Consider the following 20,076-nt stretch of genomic DNA (forward strand, 5'->3'; position numbering starts at 1 on the left):
GGTGGGAAACAGACCACTCTTGTGAGTTCCTGTCAATGGAAAACTGAAGCTGGAGTTTTATCCCATCGATTGCAAAGTGAATGCTACCTCGTAAAACTAACTCTTCACTTTCTTATATTAGACCAGAGGTTCCAAACTCTGCCGCACACTGGAACCACCTGGGGAGTCTTTTAAAAACGACATTCTGATTTAATTGGTCTGGAGTGCAAATTGGGCATGGGTAGACAAGTTTGGGAACTACTGTATTTCATGATTTGGCGAGGCAGCGGGGAGTATAAAACAAGGAGAGAAAAAGCATAATTATCTCCCTTTGTCTTTTTAAGGCTAATAATAGAATTAGCTGGCTTGCTCCAAGCACACACAGGACAATAGGTTGCTTGATAAATAGGGATCCCCAGCATGCCCTAATAATACTTTCTTTAAGGTAAAAAGCCAGGCAGTATAAACCTTTTCTTCCTAACATCCTTCTTACCAAAACACCAAACTTCTACATCTATTTTAGGAGCGATTGGGCCACGAATGCCACACAGAACTTGAAGGACAAGCTCCAGGACCAGAAGGAAACCGACCTCGCAATCGTCCAGCATCATTCCCGGAGTCCTGCAGGAGCCAGGGCTGGACAAGCCTGGGCTTTCTGGCCCAGGAGCCCCCAAACCGGATCCCGTCCCCGGGGTCCCGCCGGCAGCATCCCAATAAAGTTACTTGAAGGAAGTTTGCTCGGGTTTCCAACCACGCGCCTCCCCGGGTAAGGGGCGCGGCCCCGGCCACCTGCTCCACAGAAAGACTCCCCGGCCGCGCCCCCTCCCCAGACCCCGCCAACTCTGGGGTCGCGCAGGGCTCGGCCGCCCTATGGAACGGCCGGAGCCCCGGTGGACTCTCCCCGGCCTTCCCCGGGACCCCACGGCCATCTCTCGCCCCGCTTCTCGGCCCGGGGCACCGGGAGGGCCCGGCACGCTCCGCCTGGAGCGCCCTGGTAAGCCGCCAGAGCGGCGCCAGCGCCTCCCGAGCCTGAGCTGGAAACCCGGGTGCCCTCGCATCCCCGGGGGCCCACGGCCCACCACCCAGTGCTAGCCTGGCGGCGCTCGGCCCCTCTGGCCCGCGGCCGGGAGCGCGCCCCTGGCCCGTCGTCCCGGCGCTGCGCACGCGCGGAGGCTCCCTCCTGCTCGCCCGCGGCGCCCTCACTCACCGCCCGCGCTCCTGGTCGCCTCGGGCGCCGCAGCCACTCGCGCCGCTCGCCGCCCCGGCCTGGTGCCCGCTCTTCGAACCCCGGCCCGGACACTCGGAGATCCAGCGCCCGGCGGGCTCGGCGGGCACCCGCACGCAGGGTACGCTCCGCGGGGCCGCGCGCGCGCGCGCCCGAGCGCCGGGAGGGGAGGGGCCGCCCTAGAAGCGCGCCCAGAGGCGGCCTTGGATACGGGGCATGCGCGGTGGCTGCCTTTCCCCGCGGCCCGGCTGCAGAGTGCACGAGGGATCTTGGACCGCTGGCAGAGAGGAAGATGGAGGAGGGTTAAGAATTTCCCTCTGGGAGGCACCTACTCCCTGTCCCACAAAGTGCAGTTTTCTTCTCTGGTGCATTCATCAATTAATGTATTAAACACTTACTGAGCACCTACTTTGGCAGAGCCGCTGTGCGGGATACAGGGCATCCTCCTGGAATGGAGTTTGACTTTGGGACTCCTTTTCCGGCACTGATTCCAGCCCTGTCTTTGAACAGATGAGGAGAATGCAAACATAAACATCCGGCAGTACTTAAACTGCAAACCTTAACCACATTCTTAGGGGATTTGGGGAAGGACAGATGCTTCTTTGAGAAACCTGGAAGGATAGGCCGAGTTGGAGTGAAAAGATAAGTTCACCTGGGAAGAAAGAAGAACACAACGGCATAATACAAAAAGATCAGAGAATATATGAGCCCATGAACATTTTAAGGGGCCACTTTTACCCGAATGTATTATTCTTAGTGAAGAGTGAAAACGATGGCTGGAAGGATGGTTGAAGCCTGTCTCGGAATGATCTTTAATCCTTAGCCCAAAATTTCAGCTTTATTCAGTGAGTAATTAGCACCGAAGATATGGGGATTAGGTTAATGATTTGATTGAAAGCAGAATATAGGAATATGAAGAGACAACTGGGGACGCTAGAAATGTTTAAGTATTCTAAGTAAGCAGTGGTTGGATCCTAAATTCAGGTGTTGTCATGGGGAATGCAAAGAATGGAAAAGTTTCCTGAGATTGTGAGGGGCAGGATGATTGGTATCTTTTGTCACTGCCTCTTTCAGAATAGAGCTGTTTACCATGACACTTCATTAGATCTTCCTACTTGGTGAGAATTTACTACTGGGTAAACTAGCTCTGTAAAATACAACACTGTGGTCACTAAATATTTCTTTTAGCCTGGGTTTGGCCCCAGAAGAGCTTATTTCTGCTCAATAGAAAAACCATTGATGTGAGAAACAGTATGATACAGTGAAAGACACATGGGCTTTGGAAAACAAAAACTCCTTTAAAAGATAATAAGCTTTGTGATCTTGGGCAAATTACATAATACCCTTGAGCCTTAGTGAGCTTATCTGTAACATGGGATCATAATACTTACCTTATAAAGTCATGAAAATTAAATAAATTAATTCCCATCTAAAGAAATCAGGATTATAACCTTTAATTTGTAAAGTAATGAAAAATGTAAATAAAAGTGAGTAAAGCATCCAGCACAATAGGGTCTGAATAAATGGCAGCCATTATGTGAACACCAGAGGCAAAAACAAAGAGGGGAGAGGTTGGACACTGGCACTTGGAAAGCATTTTCCCAGTTCATTAGATAATAATAGTAAATTTAAAATAACAGATTAAGGAGGTAAAAGAAAATTTGGGTCTTCCTAGCACTGACACACACTAAAAAGACAGTATATTTTAATTACATGCAAAAAATGCCCCAGCAGGCCATGAATTAAAGATAGACCCAAGCTGTATCCTAAAACATTGAACATGCAAAGCAGAGAGATGAATTTGATACCCATCAAAAGTGGGGGGGGGTCGGGGGGTCTCTGCCCAATATGCTCAAATGCCAATTCCTGAGACACCGGCGTTTCAAAAAGAGAAAGAGTTTGTTGCTAAGCATGAAGCAGGAGATCAGATGGCCTATGAGTCTAAAAATCTGTCTCCCACAACTGCAGTCTCAGTTTTATAGTATCAAGAATGGGCAGGTTTTGGGATAATGATATCATGGCTCAAGATGGCAAAGTTAGAGGGGATCTAATTATTGAGCATGCACAGACTGATTTCATGCTTAGTCATAGAATGTATGTAAGAAAATGGCGACCTTAATATGCTGATGGGTGTGATTTTTAGTATTATAATGAGATATAGGTCACTTATAGGTTAAAGTTGAAGCTACTGCACATGTCAGGCAGGCCAATTTTGGTTAGATCCAGCTTCATCTAGTAAGGTAGTTTGGGAATTGGAGTGGGTTAGTTCTGGGTTGACTCAAGTTCCTTCATTAATAAATATTAGGGGCTGTCTTCTGTAATCATAAGACTCTAAAGTTGAAAAACAGGATAAGGGGAACAAGTGGGTCCAGCTGCAAGGTTTTTACAATCACAAGATAAAGTCTATGTAAGTTATACAATCATTATAGAAGATCAAGGCAGATGGGCCACAGTTCTGCAACCTCAGGCATTTCCTTTTGGTCATTTTACAATATACGGGAAAGTAAGGAAAGCATCTATATAATGCTTCAGTAATCATAATTGTTTGTTACTTCTTAACTTTTGGTCACAAATGCACATCTGAACATTTGTTCCAATTTAAATCCCAGTTCAATTCACTCAATTTGCTACTAGGAAGGAGAGACCCAGGAGGACCTTATTTTGAAATAATTCCTGACCTCACATAGTAGGTGCATGATAAAGCACCTAGTCAATGTGTTGATGAATTGAATCAATGTTCAATCTATTGAAACCCTGATATCAAATAAATTAACATTTTCATTTTACTGCCTCATTTGTCAGATTTTGCAGGAAAGCCATTAAGAGAGGGTGTGATAGGAGAGACATTTACAATCCCATCAGAGGCAAAAGCTCCTCTTTCCTTTGTTTTCTCTTTCTCTATTGCCATGACTGTTTTGTTTAAAGGAGAATTTTTAGAATTCAAAAAAAAAAAAAAAACCTAGTAAGATAAATTTCCCTGGCATAAAGGAGATGTATGGGGAAAATACGTAAAATCTCAACCTGAAAATAACAAAAGGTGGTGGTTTTGGTTTCTAAAAGGACAAGGAGGGTTAAGTTGGAAACATTAATGAGGTTGGACAGAGATAACCATCTGGTTTGTCCTGTGACCAGTGCTAACTGACACAAAGTGACCTCTTTTTTCCCTCTGGCTGAAAATGAAATACCCCACAATGGATGAGAGTAAACTAACTCTAGGACTGACAAAGACAAGAGATTTGGGGGGAGAGTACACAGCATTTTAGTAACCTTTGAATAATCAGGATGATACTCTATTATGAGAATTTGAATATATTCATTTCATGAGCTTTGTCACAGTGACTGGGAAGTAAATTAATCTGGGATTAAAGGAAACCCTGTGCTAGAAACAGAAGAGCTTTAACAAAATTCAAAGGAATGGCCGCAAGCCACGGATGATAATTATCATCTGATGAATAATAATGGTGATAATAGGAGATGTGAAATAAGTTAAAATACATCCTGGGCCAGATTTCTAAAAAATTACAAACCCTGGAATGATGCCTTACAATTTAACCAATGTGCTAGCACTAAATGGTTTAAAATTAGACATAAAACACAATTAGCGTTACCCTTTCTGTTCATATGCAGCACTCTCCTTTCCATAGTCTGTCTTTTTATTAATGCTATTCAAAAGAATTCAACCTGAAAAGAATCACAAGTAGAATATTGCCCACTCAGTAATGAAGATGGCTGTATATGTAATTCTTACTCTAAGAATATTTGATCATGAAAAATCAAAATTTAACAACATGGCTCACAGGCACAGTATCTGTTATTCTTTACAGGTTTAACCTCCTCCATTCCTCTACCCCTCCCCTGCTGCTTTTAATATTTTATTCCATGGAAAATGTGATGGGTTGACACAAACTTCTCAATAAGATAGGCTTTTGCACCTTTTAAATATGCCTGTATCATGAATCCTAAATGAACTTTACATCAGTGTAACATTTAAAATATTAAATTGAATCTAATCATAAAAATTAAATGCATATAAATTTTTTTTGCATAAGCAACAACAAAAATAGTGCCAAAAACCCAGCATTGAATTATGGAGGATGTCTTCTTTAAAAATAAATCTCCCACAAAACATTATATCCAGTTTTCTAAAATGTAAACAAACGCCTCATTAAGCAAGTTTTTTTTTTTTAACAATCGTGAATTTTAAAATAATCATTTCTGTAAATAATATTCTAGTGTAGTAGGAAGTCTGGGCCAGCATTGTCCAATAGAAAGAAATGTGAGCCACATGTATAATTTTGAATTTTCTTGAAGTCACATTAAAAAAAAGTAAAAACAAACAGGTGAAAATAACTTTAATAATATATTTTATTTAATCCAATAAATCCAAAATATCATTTCAACATGGAAAATCAGTATAAAAATTTATAATGAGATATTTTACATTTTTTATACTTCGTCTTTGGAATCTGGTGTATGTTTTGCACTTACAGCATATCTCAATTTAGACTAGCCACAATTCAAATAGCCAATATCCGCATATGGCTCATGGCCATCATATTAGACATTACAATTCTAGGACTAGGTCACTGGTTCTCAAACTTGGATGCACATTGGAATCCACCTGAGAAACTTGAAAAACTTACTGATGCCAGGTCACAGTCCCAAGATTATGGTGTTTGGTGCTTGGGATGCAGCCAGGACAACTGGTATGATTTTAAAGCTCCCCAGGTGTTCTAATATGTAGCAAAGTTTGAGAATCACAAGTCTTGCTTTCATAAATTGTTACGAAAAGCACTAACAAAACTTTAACATTATGATATCAGTGGCAATTGTTCTCTATTTGCTCTACTTAAAACCAACAGCTTTTTAAAATCATGCTGCAATACACTAGTGCTATAGCATCTATAGCATGTATGGCATGTGTATACCACTAGTATTTCTTAATACATTTAATAGTTGCTAATGAAATTCCAGTGCCTTGGACGAATTTGCCATGGGCTCAAATGCAACATGGATCATTCCACGTAAGGACGAAATCTCGGCATTTTATGTGAACTGTTGAACAGTGGTACTTCTGTATATATTCTTGGGATTTTTTTTACTGCACATTTGTTTAGTAATAAAGTGTCTCCGGCAATGAGGTCATGAAACCTTTCTATCATGCTTGCATTTACTTGTCACATTTAACTCTTGTGTCCAATATCCAGTTGCTGAGATTGGGAGTTAACCCACATTCATGACAAATATTTCCCATTTCGTTTTCAACTCTACTAATTATAGATTTTCTGCACCTAACACATCAGTTATTTATCACTGAGTAACAAACCACCCCAAACTGAAGTTCTAGTGGCATTAAAACAACTTTTATGACTTCCATCAACTCTACAGCTTTCCCGGGCAGCTGGGTTCTGCTAATCTCTAATCTTGCCTGGTCTCTCCCAGTCATCTACATTTAGCTGGTGGGTGGCCTGGGGGCTGATTGGTCTGGGATAGCCTCAGCTGGACAGAACACCTCATCTCTGCCCCATATGGTTTCTCATCCTTCAGCAGGCTAGCTCAGGCTTGTTCTTAGAGGAATGGCGAGTTTTCAAAATGGTGTAAAAATGTGCAAGCACATTTTAAAATCTCTGATTGCATCAACTTGCCATGGTTCCATGGTCAAAATAAGTCACATGGGTAATCTCAGAGTCTTGTAGGAGGACATTACAGAAGGGCCTGGGTACAGATATTAGTGTATTCCATCTACCATGACTAGTGTTTCAGTTAATTAGTTTTATCATGTTTTATTCTGTTCATTTCCATTTGTTCTCACTCTGCAATATTATTTATCTCTCTTAGCCACTGCATTATTGATACTCCAACTTTTGCAAATTGGATCTTCTTTCTCTAAGTTTTATTAGCCTTTAGTTTATTAGAACTATTCTTTATGGTTCAGTCATTTTTACACTTTTAAAACCTTATAAAAAATTGATTATATGGATGAATGATAGAAATGGAAAAAATATTTGATCAGTTAAACAATCAATTTAACAATTTATTTGATCAATTAAATATTTGATCAATTAATCAGTAAACAGATGTAATGTGTATGTATTGTACTGAGTTCCAAAAAGGTTTAAATGTTATTCATTTTGTGGAAATGCTAAACCTAAGTTCAAAAAGATTAAGTAGCTATATGCTCATATATATACAATGTTTATACATGCTCATTTTCTACCTGTCAATTGTCCATTCAACATTTGTAATTCATACTGGTGTTTTCATTGCATTTTTTCACAATCAATGTATCGATTCATCATGCAAAACCGTTCCTGGTTGAATTTTGAGGAAAATATACTGAAAAGTTATGCATAGAAAGATTCTTAAAACAAGACATTAAAGTTAAAGACATTGTATTTTACCAACTGGGAATATGACTAAGCTATGTTTTAAGAAATAAAACAAGTACATTTCCTTCTCTGGGGTTACTCATTTGGCATCTGCAGCATTTCAGAGTTCTATAGAATTATTTTTTTCTTTTTCCATTTAAACAGGCACTGAAATTATTTGTTACTAGATTATAACCTTATAATAGTAAATTACAGTTCACACAGCTCTGAATTACCATGGAACATTTTCTGCCTAGATGAGTAAATGATAAAAAATAGACTGAGAAAACACCACCTGGTTATGTTTTTCTCTCTGCTCTTTAAAAAAGTTTTATTGTTGTACAAATCCCCATAAGGAGGGGAAGACCACATCCTCTTGGGTTTAGCCCGAGAAGGTATTCTTTCTGATCAAATAATAACTTGGACTAGGCGAAGCCCTGTGCATTCTGATTCTCCCATTTACCTTTACAGGTTTGGGATATACAGGAACCTCATATGACAGCATGGTGCCCTAGCCCACCAGACCCTCTTCCTTTGGTTTTTCCTAGAACCAAAACCCCAACCAAGGATTTGCGTTCAAGTAGTTTACTTAGTTGGAGGCAGTTCAAGAAAGCACTGGTGGTAAAGTGGGGGAAGTTAAATAACAAAGGGGAGGGAACAAATGAAGGTGTGTATATGACAGGTTATCACTGTGGGCAAATGGAGTTCAATCCTGTTGGGGACCTCTGAGAGCTAGTGTAGAACACACACCTGGGAGCTATCCCAATTGAAGATCAAGGGAGCTGGGATGGTCCGCTCGCTCTCATTCATCAAGGGGTGAGACTGCTTCCAGGGAAGTTAATTTCCCAGCACGGTCAGTTAGTCCCTGCTAATAAGCTGAATGTGGTTGGGTAAGAAAAAAAGCAAAGTATTTCAATTGCCAGTGTACCAGACTACTTGCCCATCCTCCGAACAGGACATCTGACATCCAAACTATTACCAGAAAATTTGGAAGAAATTGTACGAAAACATAGACATCTTGGAGAAGACTTGAGAACAAAGGTATTAGCAGAGATCCGTCTAGAGCAGTGGTTCTCAACAGGAGGAAAATTTACCCCCCACCCCCACCCCATCCTGGCCCAGGAGATATTTCGCAATGGCTGGTAACATTTTTGGTTGTCTCACCTGGGGAGGGGAGGTGCTACCAGCATCAGATGGTTAGAAGCCAGGAATGCTGCTAAATATATTACAATGCCCAGGACACCGCCCCCCCCAAAAAAAAAAAAATTAGGCATTTCCAGAGATCGATTATGACTGTTGAGAGACTTTGATCCAGAGAATCAACATCAGTGGAAGAGAAAGAAGCTGCAGGTTGTGCATCCCAATTCCCTTTCCCAACCTTTACTCCCAAATTTTATTCTAACAAGCAAAGTTTCTCTTGATTTCTAAAGGTGTTTCTAAGCAGGTTGGGAGGCATAGAAAGGAAACTCATTACATTCTGTAAAACGTAACTAAATTGAAAAAGGGAATAGCAATCTAACCTTTTAAAATGTTTCCAGATGCTGAGCCTCAGATTGAAATGCTGTATCCCATGAACCAACTATTACAGGTTAGTAGTGCTATGGCAGAAAGGACAGTTTTCTTTCGATGCACCACATCATAGAGGACGAAAAGATATTGACAGTCAGTGATTAATTTCTGGAAATATGGTTGAACGAATCAAATTATGTATCATTTGATGCCATTAAATTTGAGTTCCTGCTTTATATGTGGACCTTTTGCTTTTCAGGCTTTCTCAGTGTGTGAAACTAAATGTGCCATTTACAAGCTATCATGTAATTTTCTTTTTTCTGAAACAAAAGCAACAATCTAGGTACATTAAAGACCATTCTGTAATTGGCAAACCTGCTTTTGAAAATTTGATCCAAAACACTTAAAATTACTATCATTTGCCAAAGGGAGTTATTCCTTAACAGTGCAAAATAGTTTAGAAATTAAAAGTAAAATCCCCTTTTGCTTTTGTTCCAAAAACCATAACTTTCACATGCATACATTTTCACCGTTTACAAAGCTTCTTTTTTAAATGCCCATTAACTCACTTGATTTTCAGATCAACTCTACGAATAGACAGAACAGATATGATTATCCTCATTTTCAAAATGAGGAAGCTGAAAGTCAGAGATCATAATTTACCAATTCAGCTGTGAAGACAGTGTCCACTATCTGTAAGACGACCACGTTTTTCATCATGTCATATTACTTTGATTCTATGCTTAATTTCCATTTTTAAACTTTTTATTGGAGTATAATATACAGAAAAGCACACAAATCAGAAGTATACAACTCATACATCCATGTAGCTGCACCCAGATCAAGAAACAGAGCATGACTATCAACCCCCAAACACCCTTGTTCTGCTTTGAGACACTACTGCCCAACTCTCCCAGGGTAACCACTATCCAGACTTTTGGCAGCATTGATTTATTTTGCCTATTTTGGAATGTTATATAAATAGAATCAAATAGAATGCACTCTTCTGTGTCTTCCTTCTTTTGCTCAACATTAGGTTTGTGAGGTCCATTCAGATTATTGAGTGTGGACGCAGGTTGCTCATTCTCGTTGTTGTATAGTATTCCATTTGTGAGTATTTCAAAATGTATTCACCCATTCTATCAGTAATGCTTATTTAAGTTGTTCCAGGCTTTTTTTTTTTTTTAAACAGATAGTAGGGCTGTGAGATTCCTTTCTCCGTGTCTTTTGGTGAACACAAGTACACATTTACATGGGGCTATATCTAGGAGTAGAATTGTTGAGTCAGAGGATATTTATCTATTCAACTTTAGTAGTTTTGCCCAATAGTCCTACCAATTTACACTTCCACTAGAATTGTGTGAGAGTTCCTACTGCTTCTCATCTTTACTAACACTTGGTATTATCTTTCTTTAGTCATTGTGTTAGATGGAGTATCACATCATCATGAAGATATTTAGTTTCAATTTTAACTTTAATCGTTGGAACCCAAGTTTCAGTATTACTAGACAATAAGTTGAATACTGATGTCTACACTAAAATTTGTTGTTCCTAGCTCCCACTTACATAATAAATGCAGGACCTCAACATCCTCTTCAAAACCCACTAATTATTTCTGATTGTTCATTTAACCCATAAGGACCTTCTTCTGGAGTTTGTCTCTGGCCACATCAATGGTGTTTGTGTCTACAAAGCAGGTGGGCAAGTAGTTTGATCAGAACTGTGGTTGCCAAGCCCTCTGGGTACAATATTTCCAAGAGGGATTTTTCACAGTATTCCAAACACTGCCAAGTCCAAGGCTAATGAAGAGTGAACACTGTGTTCCTTTTTTTCCCTCTCATTTTAAGAGTGAAGTGTTCCACTAAGAAAGGTTCTTCACTACCTGGGTTCTTCATTACCTGGCCCCAAAGCCTCTGTCCCCAGCCCCTGTCCTGATCCACCTGGTCAAATCCCATCAAAATCCCATATTTCAGTTCCTATCTCATGACCCTTCTGTCTCTCTCAATGGCCATCATACCTGATTCCTGGAGGAGGCTTGGAAGAAACATCCCCTACTGATTTTTCCATCCATCTCTTTATTCCTCCAGTTTCTGACCCAGGAACTTTTTAAAATTCCATGCATAAAATACAGGGCCAGGAACATTTGTATACAGCTTCTGCCTAGCACACTCCCTATCTCCATGAGTGAGTACCCTTGTGTCAACAGCTCACCAGTCACAACCAGACTCTCAGTCTCAGTTTAGGATGGTAGAATAATGTGCTATAACTTTTTTTCCTAGTAAGAATAATAATTTGGAAGTTAGAAAATCATGAGTTGCCAGAATATAAATAAATTTCTCTGCACTATCCCACTGAAAAGTCACAGAGTTGCTCAAGATGAATAATTCCAGGAAATGCTGGGGAGTCTGGGCCCTTAAAATTGGATATGCTCTACTTACCTAGGCCCTAATCTCTTACAGAGTTGCCAATACCTATTAAAAAGCTATAACAAGAATAATTTGCTCATTATCTTCTCTAGTCCTAGCTTTGCTTTTATTAATCAGATATATTGTCAAATAAATGCTTTACTTTAAAAATCCCCAAATTCAAAGGCTTAAAACATAAGCGTGTAGTTAGCTCATGAGTCTGAGAATTGGAGATGTGGTCTGGGCTAAGCTGGGCAGTTTTCCGGTGCTTGGTTGAGTTTCACATGTCAGGACTCTTAGCTGTCTATAGGGCCATGGCTGGGATGACTGAGGTGGCTCAACTCTGCTTTAGGTGTCTTTCCTCCTTCCTCTGGGAGCAGACTAGACTCAGCAGGTCCTTCTCATGGTAACAGCAGAGGGCAAGAGCAAGCAAGCCCAGTTGTGCAGGGGCTTTTCAAATCTCTGCTACTGTTCATGCTTGCTGACATCCCATTGGCCAACACAAGTCATGCAGCTAGAGCCCTAGCTACTGTGAGAGGCACTGCAGAGTTGTATGGCTAAGGGCATGGATACAGGAAAAGTAAGGAATTGGGGCTACTTTTGCAATCTAGCACACTCAGTAAACTTACACATGTCACTTAATCTTTCTAAGTCTGAGTTCTGTTCTCAATAAAATGGGGAGATTATAACAAAAACACCTCCCTATTATTCTTTTTATTAAATTTATGTGATTTGCCCTAAGCAACAATTCGAGGTGAGTGACTTTGGCTTTCCATGCCCCTGGCCCTGACAAGTGCCTTCATGTTTTACCAGCCCCAGAAGCTTCCGTTACAGGAGACTACTCATTTTTAAGAATCATTCAATGAATGAATGAAATGAGGAATGGATGTATGGACAATTAAGTGAATGAATGACCTTTCAAGGAAATGGATAGTCAACTCTGGTCCATTCTTTCATTCAAGCAAAACAAATCTAGTGCCTTCTCTGTGCACATTTTCCTCAACCTCAAGTACCAGGAAAACAAATAAGAACAGAGACAACCATATCCCCAAAGGAATTCACAGTCTGGGGTGAGAATCTTTGCCAAACAGAAACTGTATTACAAGATGTGGAGTGCTTTGTTGGAGGCATGAGCCAGGTAAAGTGGGAGCTTCTGGGTCTCCTTAGAGAGGTGAGGGAATGTTTCAGAGAGGGCACTTTGCAGCTGAGAGAAATGAGTGGGCAATGCTCAGGCATGAGGGCAGGGGGTGCACATTCCAGACTGGGGCAATGGTCTATGTCAATAAAGGGTCTGAAAGAGTGGCAGGTTTGGATGTTGTTTAGAAATGATGGAATTTATTATAGGACCATAGTGTAATGGGAAATTATGTTAGACAGGTGAGCAGGTGTTAGAACATTCCTGAAGGGCCTTTTATGTCATATCAAGAGTTTCCATTCTGAAGGCAATAGGGGAAGTGAGATATTAAAGAGTTTACAAGGGAGTGGCATGCTCAAATTTTAGTTTTAGAAAGACCACCACGGGGAGGAAAGACTGGAGGGGGTAATGTCCTGTGTCAAGGGAGGACAAATAAGGAAGGCAAGAGGCTGGGTGAGAGGTGCCCTGTCCTTGGTCCTGGGCCATGGCAGGAGGCATGAGCAGAGAGGATTCTTATGGTAGACAGTCACAAGTGCTAATGGGGCATTGTGGTTGACTGGATGCAGGGGTAAAGTCTTCTTGAGGCATAAAAGAAGTATATGAACCCACAGCAGATGCAGGAACAGAGTAGTCAGTCACTGTGTGAGCCAGTCAACAGATTGCCATTTACGAGAGCTTATTTGGATATACTGCTATAGAGCATCTACACAGAGGATGAAGATACAGACCCCTGACAATTAGTAAACAAGTAGATGTAGTAAGTCACAGAAAAGAATAAGAGCCTCCATCAAGGAACAAGCAACGTGCTACGAGACCATCCAGAAAGGGGTGACTGAGCCTGATTAATCATTTTCATTTTAGAGAGCTGGAAGATATCATTCTTGGCCTAGATTCTTCTTGCCTCTATTCATTGCTATAATGGATTCTATTTCCTTGATGAAAAGCCAGCAAAATGCTTTTCATTCCCTTTGTCTAATATGTGTAACATGGAACAAGACTCAAAATTAGAATTCTTCTAGAATCATCTTCCAGAATGTTTGAGCCAGCAGTATACCCATCTTTGCTTGGGGGCAGTTGCTTTGAGGGGCATGCTTGTCTCCCAAAGATTAGGACAGTATGTCTAACTCTGAGAAGACTGGATCTGGAAGAGCCTGAGATACAATTCCAGGTACCTAACTCATTCTGTCAGCTTTCTAAAACAGTGTAAGATGATTCCACAGAGAAGTGGGAGGGCAGCCAGTTCTGGAAACATTGTCCAGAAGTCCTGTCATTCACCTGCGGAAATCAGCTTTTGTTTTATTGTTCCTAGTATCTTGGATTCTCCAAAAGCCAGATCCCAAGATGAACAGTCTTGTCCACATTATATAGGACATTTTCCACAGGAGGGACCACAAGGGAGGGAAAGAAACAAGGCGGAGAAGGAGACGAAGCCAAGCAAGGGTGTGATTACAAGGTGAGGTCCCTGCTTCAGCTTGATCCCATGGGAGCCCTAGAGGATAAATTACTCCTTAGACTTTGTCAAGCCTCGAAACAAGGAAAACAGACTTTTATACTCAGGGCATTAGCTTCGAGGCACTTCTGGCTCTCTGTGAGCGTGCAAAGGGCCTGCAGAGCCCAGGAGAGGCCCTTGGAAGAAATTCCCAGTTGTAAGCTGTAAGAAGCAAAGCAACTCATGGAATTTAAACTGGGGGAGGATGGAAGTGAAGATAGTAGGAAGTTGAGTGATCACTGGATTGTAGGTCCTGTTGGAGATAAAGAATTCTCAGTGTGGTGGACTGAATTATATACACAAATTTAGTTGTGTGTGTGTGTGTGTGTATGTGTGTTTTAATCTTGATCCTGCATTCCTGAAGGTGTTATTTTAGTTAATGTGTTGCCTGACTGAATAAGGTTGGGTCTTAATCCAGATTACTGGATTCCTTTATAAGCAAAAGAAATTCAGACATAGAGAAAGCCACAGATGAGTCAATGGACGTGAGGCAGAGATCCAAATGAAGGAACCCCAAGGACTGCTGCAAGCCAGCACCTGAATGTTCCATTGTGGGGAGAATGCATTGCCTTGCTGATGCCTTGATTTTGGATCTCTTCTAGCCTCAAAACTGTGAGCCAATAAAATTCCTGTCCTTTAAGTCAACCCCTTGTTTGTTATCTGTCATAGCAGCCTGGCAGACTAAGACGTTCAGTGGCAGGGAATTTAAGGAAATGAACTGAAGAAAGGAAGTTCCTATTGGGAGAGTGGAAAGCTTGAAATTGAGACGATGGAGGGTCTTCAGTCGTTGTTCATGAAAAAGTGTGGAGCAATAATCTTCGATAGAGGGATACTAGGATACTGCTAGTGCATTTTGGAAATTTGTGGGACATTTCTGTTTGTCGACAGGTTGGAGACAATACTGTCATTTAATGGGCGAGGGTCAAGGTTGAATAGAACATACCCACACAGCAACAAATGTCCCAAATAACATGACACGCAAGTAACCCACCAGATAGTCACTGAGGTGAAAAAGCCACTTATAATCATCTTAGCCTAGACTCTCACTCCATTCTATGAACAAACACAAATTATATGCCTTGTGGAGTTTTAATGTAGAATGACTTTTCTAGGAATGGAATAATCATGTGAGTCAAGGGAATATTGTACTGTGATTTTTCCAGAGCTTTACCAAGAATCATTTGCCCTTTTGGAAAATCATGATACTGACAGCAATGGCATCTTGGGATATTTAAGTATCGATACATTTTTGGAATTCATGCTTATTTTTGTAAGTGGGTAGTGATAAGCTTATTTGGTCCTTGTTCTGGTTTGTCAATGCTGCCATTATGCAAAATACCAGAAATGGATTGGCTTTTATAAAGGGGGTTTATTTGGTTACAAAGTTACAGTCTTAAGGCCATAAAGTGTCCAAGCTATGGCTTCAACAATAGGGTACCTTCACTGAAGGATGGCTGATGGCAACCAGAAACTCTGTTAGCTGGCAAGGCACATGGCTGGCATCTGCTTGCTCCTAGGTTGCGTTTCAAAATGGCTTTCTCCCAGGACGTTTCTCTCTAGGCGTCTGAGGGTGTTCTCTTAGTTTCTCCCAGGCAAACTCTGGACTCGCAAACTCTACTTTCAATGGCCTTCTGCAAAATGTCTCTCTTAGATGCAGCAACATCTGGGCCTGTTGGCCATTTTTAAAGTACTGCAGTAACCAACCAAGACCCATGCTGAATGGGCGGGATGACACCTCCATGAAAATAATCCAATCAAAGGTATTATCCACAGTTGAGTGGGTCACATCTCCATGGAAACAGCCTAATTCAAAGATTCCAACTTAATCAATACTAATACATGGGCACCCACAAGGTTGTCTTAAAGAACATGGCTTTTTGGGGGACATAATACATCCAAACCAGCATAGTCCTCATTTAAAAAAAAAAAAATCAATGCACACAGAAGTTGTGGAATGAACTAGTAAAAGTATCCTGGGGAATGTCAACAGACAACAGAGCTTTATCTTCCATGTCTGGACTTTGGAGGGTCTAGTCCCAACAACATCAAGGGGAGACATTTGGAGAAGAATAATTCTCCCAATTTCTGATTGTATATTTTTACTTTTTCTTTATTACTCTCTCTTGGGGATTTGAAGGGTATTTTTTAGATAGAAAAGAATAAAGGCTACAAGTTTACTTACCAAAAACATATATTTTGAGAATTTTGTTCTAGCCATGTCAATTCTGAAGCAAATAATTTACAGTTAGAGTAGAAGGGCCTAACCTGTCTTCTCAGAGTGCGTTGAAACTTGCCTATAAACTATTGTGAGTGACTTTGAGCAGATTATACAATTTTCATAGGGAAAAGTGAACCAATACTAGTGGAGGAGGTAAATACAAGGATTGGATTTCTCAGCTACAAAGCAGATCCCACTGACTTCAAGTTTGATAAATGCTTCTGTCTGGACTATGGAAAATTCAGTGGAAATCTATGCAACCCCTAAATGGTGCATTAACTCAGAGTATTTCTGTACACAGTCATCTGTTGGGGCAGGTAGTCAGAAAGAACATAGTAGAACAATATTAAAGAAAAAAAAATCATTTCCTGAAATAAGATGTCTAAAGGGAGCAAAAAAATGATTTTCTATCCCTTTGAGGTATAATTGATATGCTAATCAGAGACCATAATGAGTTTTCATTTCTTTCTCTAGTAATATAAATTTATAAGGAAATTCAAGATTGATTTATTTTCTTATGCAGGAGAATAGACAGACAATAGAAGAAGTCTGGCTAGAGACTATAAAACCTGCTCCTTTGTAAAGGAAACAGCTACTTTTCATCCTCTGACTACAGTTGACATGTGAGAATGAGAGGTCCTATGTTAGCAGACTTCTAAGGACTTGACAAAAATTGGAAATCTAGATATTATGGAACACTCCCAGATTAAAATTTCATCAACTACAAAAAACTACTATGCAAACACAGTCTCATAAATAGCAAGGACTTGGTTTCACAACAGAATAAGCTATTCAGTTATTGCTAAACTTTGAAATTATTTTATGAAGGTTTGCATTAACTCTTTGTTATTAAAATTCATTTGATTTATTGCTTAATTTAAACTTATTTTCACTTGATTTTCTCTCACCTCTGTCCATTTTTGGTGTCAAATTCTGTTTATGGTCTTGATATAAAGCCCATCTTTAATAAATATCTGTTAGCACCTGCTCCTTTTTCTGGGGATTACTAATCTGGAACCATCGTTAGAAAGCAAAGTTATCCAGGTGGATAGCTATGGCAATCTTTGAATCTATGACCAATAGGCCAGTAAAAAGAACAGTAAACAGAATCCCAAACTTGCATTTTGTTCCTAGTGTTCCCTTTATTTTCAAGTCCGTGAAGACTGAGATAAGATTACTTTCTATACAACAGCGCTTAAGTCTTAGGAGAACTTCAAGGAAACCCTTTGAATATGAATATCTCTCAACTGTTTGACTTGCATTTTATGTTTCCTAATGTAAAACAGAGATTTGTATAAGCTCTTAATTTTGCTCCAATACAAATTCTATTCAGTCAAAAAATTCAGTTAAAAGAAGCAAATCAAAATCAGAGTAACAATGAAATATCTTATTTTACTTGTCAGATTAGCCAAGATTAGAAAGATTACAAATACCAAGTTTTGATGTGGATTTGGGGTAGAGCGTTCTTTTTCACTCTGAGAGGGAGGGTAAATTGGTATGACTTTTGAAAATTCAGTTCAGCAATATGTGCCCAAATGAAAAATATAGATAGATACACTTTGATTCAGCAATTCCACTTCTAGGAAGCTTGTTTTATCATTGTTCATAATAGGAAAACAAAAGCAACAACTTAAATGTTCATTAATAGGAGAAGAGTCAAATAAATGTTGGCACATGTAGTCAATGGGATATTCTGCATTCACTATAATAATGCTGTGTATTTATATATATTGACATGGAACTGTGTTATCTGTGAAGGGAAAAAAGAGCATTCAAAACAACATTCTTATGGTCCTGTATTTGTTGAAGCACATATACTGACATATTGCTTCTACAATGCAAAAATAAACAATAAAGAAAAGATGTAGTGCTTACTTTTTACTCCTATAATATCTAATTAGGTTTTATGTGAATCAATAAAATTAATTTGATTCAGATAACTTCAAGATGATTTAGTTAATAAAAAGTTTTAAAATTATTCTTTTAAATTCCACCCTCCAATTGGTTTTGATTTGAATGAGGAAATTTGATTATATTAATTTGTGGAGAAAATATACTATTACAATTTAGTCTTTCCAAGAACATGATGTGTCTCTCCACTTATTCTTGCTAATTTTACACTCATCAGTAACATTTAATAGTGATTTTCATAAAATCCTTCATATATTCTATTTTTATCTAGGTATTTTTTCCTAATGATACTGTGAATGGGGACCTTCCCTTACTTTTTTTAAATTTGTTTAAATTCAATTTTATTGAGATATATTCACATACCATGCAGTCATACAAAGCGTACAATGAGTTGTTCACAGTACCATTATATAGTTGTGCATTCATCACCAAAATTAATTTTTGAACATTTTCATTACCACACACACAACAAGAATATAAACTAAAGTGAAAAAGAACAATTAAAGTGAAAAAGAACACTGGGTGCCTTTTTTCCCCCCCCATTTTTCTACTCATCCATCCATACACTGGACAAAGGGGAGTGTGGTCCTTATGGCTTTCCCAATCACATTGTCACCCCTCATAAGCTACATTGTTATACAATCGTCTTCAAGATTTAAAGGTTCTGGGTTGTACTTTGATAGTTTCAGGTATTTACTCCTAGCTATTCCAAGTCATTAGGACCTAAAAAGGGTTATCTATATTGTGCCTAAGAGTGCCCGCCAGAGTGACCTCTCGGCTCCTTTTGGAATCTCTCAGCTACTGAAACTTATTTCATTTCATTTCATAACCCCTTTTGGTCAAGAAGATGTTCTCCATTCCATGATGCCGGGTCTAGATTCCTCCCCGGCAGTCATATGCCACGTTGCCAGGATTCCACGTAGGGGGAAGGGCAGTGATTTCACCTACCAAGTTGGCTTAGCTAGAGAGAGAGGGCCACATCTGAGCAACAAAGAGGCATTCAGGAGGAGACACTTAGACACAATTAAAAGCAGGCCTAGCCTCCCCTTTGCTGCAACCGTCTTCCCAAGGGCAAGTCCCGTGATTGAGGGCTCAGTCCATCAAACCACTAGTCCCCAATGTTGTGAGCACATCAGCAACCATCGAGGTGGGGAAGCCCAACACTCCTGCATTGGGGGACCTTCCCTTTCTCCTTAGATTTTTGAAATAGGACAGTTATTAATTTTGTATATTTAATCATAGAAATTATTCACAGTACTGAACTCACTTTTTAATTACATTTATAACTGAGAAATATATTTATTATATCTATTGACAATCATGGTTATTTGCATGATCAGTGAGCTTCCCATGTTCCATTATAAGTCTGATCTTTCAATTGTGTCCTGAAACTCATTCTCCTTTCCCACTCAAGTATCCTCTCTTGAATTATTTCTCCTTACTGGATCATTCTCATCAGCATTCAAGCATTTTGTAATCTCACTCATCTATAAAATAAAATGAAAAAATAAAATAAAATGCTCTTTAACAGCCTACTTTCCCTCCAGCTGCCATACAATTTCTCTTATCCCCCTTTTAGGAGAGGTCATCGAAGGAACAGTGTCTCCTTGCTGACTCTCTCTCCTTGTGCAGAAAAAAGTTAGTACAGCAGGCCTGAGTACTGTCCGTTAAAAGACCTGCTTACAAGGCTGGCCCTGGGCTGGGCCTGGGAACTTGGATTTGGGAAAGGTTCCCACCACCATTATTTATAAGTGTCTCACTGTGTCTAAACTGTTTTTGTAAACAAGTAGTTTATGCTGAACATCTGCTTTCCCTCTGGGAGTCTGGACTTCTGGTA

At 39.9% G+C, this 20,076-nt stretch overlaps 1 protein-coding gene across 1 annotated transcript in view; it reads right to left on the bottom strand.

Moving 5' to 3' along the window:
* Positions 1–1,318, bottom strand: part of BTBD3 (BTB domain containing 3) — a 37,006-nt gene extending 35,688 nt beyond the window's left edge. Inside the window, exon 1 of the mRNA XM_037811935.1 lies at positions 1,187–1,318. The gene's annotated coding sequence lies outside the window, so the exon portion shown is untranslated. The remainder of the gene's footprint in view (positions 1–1,186) is intronic.
* Positions 1,319–20,076: the final 18,758 nt, after the last annotated feature.

This window comes from Choloepus didactylus, chromosome 19 (genome assembly GCF_015220235.1).
Source record: "Choloepus didactylus isolate mChoDid1 chromosome 19, mChoDid1.pri, whole genome shotgun sequence".
In the NCBI taxonomy this organism is placed as follows: Eukaryota; Metazoa; Chordata; class Mammalia; order Pilosa; family Megalonychidae; genus Choloepus; species Choloepus didactylus.